This window comes from Aptenodytes forsteri, unplaced genomic scaffold (assembly GCF_000699145.1).
Source record: "Aptenodytes forsteri isolate BGI_AS27 unplaced genomic scaffold, ASM69914v1 Scaffold3, whole genome shotgun sequence".
In the NCBI taxonomy this organism is placed as follows: Eukaryota; Metazoa; Chordata; class Aves; order Sphenisciformes; family Spheniscidae; genus Aptenodytes; species Aptenodytes forsteri.
Window position 1 is genome coordinate 2,681,654 of NW_008795283.1, and position 1,062 is coordinate 2,682,715.

A 1,062-nucleotide genomic window follows, 5' to 3' on the forward strand; every position below is an offset into this window, starting at 1 on the left:
ACGGAAATTCGAGGAACCTGATTGCTCTCCTTAAGTAAATAATAATATAAAAAAAAAAGAAATCTGGAATAGCCGGAGCCTGTGGGCGTTTCTCTCGGTTGGTTATTTTGGCCGTTCTTGAAGATCGAAGGAGGGGAAAAAGATCAGCCGCCAGCTCAAAGTCCCGATCCCGCGACTCTAAAGCAAACAGAAGAGGAACCGGGTCATTTGTTGGAAGTTTTCAGTGCGATGGCCGCTCGGGTCGGCGTCGTGCTGCCCAAGGCAGGGGTTTCTTTTCTCCCAGCCAAGCTGGAGCAGGGCAGGAGGAAGAGTCCGCGGCGCCGGGGCAGGAGGCCCCCTCGCCGGCCTTGCGCGGGGGAGAGGGCCCAGATGCTGTCGCTCGGCCTTATATGAAACACCCACTAAAGTTATAGTTAGGGCGAGCCTTGCCTCAGCTGGGGCTGAAGGTTTGGGGGCAGCGGATTTCACGCTGAGGCACCCTCATATCGACAAGCCTTGAAGCGTTTTGCCTTTTTTTTTTAACAGAGAAACTGCCGCCGTCAAAAAAACCCCCCCCCCGCCATATCGATATCAGTATGAATCATACTTTGCCTACTAAAATCTGGAATAGATTACTTGCTCAGAGACTTTTTTTTTTTTTTTTTCAGTTTTACAATTTCGAGTTCTGGGGACTGGAAGAGGACTATTCGGGGAGAAAAGGCAGAATTTATCAAACACCATTTTAAAGGAGAAATCCGTATTTTAACAATTTAAATTAACGTGGATGTGAGCTACTTCCCCTCGCAGAGCCTGCCAGGCTTCAATAAAAATTGGGAAAAAGGAGGAAGGCTCGGGGGGGGGCGATGTGAATCAACACCGTCAGCTTGCAAAAACGCGAGGGCGAGCGGCCGCGCCGAAAATGGATCCAATCGATTCAAATCAAAGCGGACAGACCCAAGCCGGCCTCGGCCGGAAAGAAGTCCTGCCGCTTGTGAAAGGCGGCGCAGGGCTCGGCTGCGGCCCGGCCGCTCCTGCATGAGCAGTTCGCAGGCGCTCGGGGCTTTTATTTCACAGGGCCCGAAG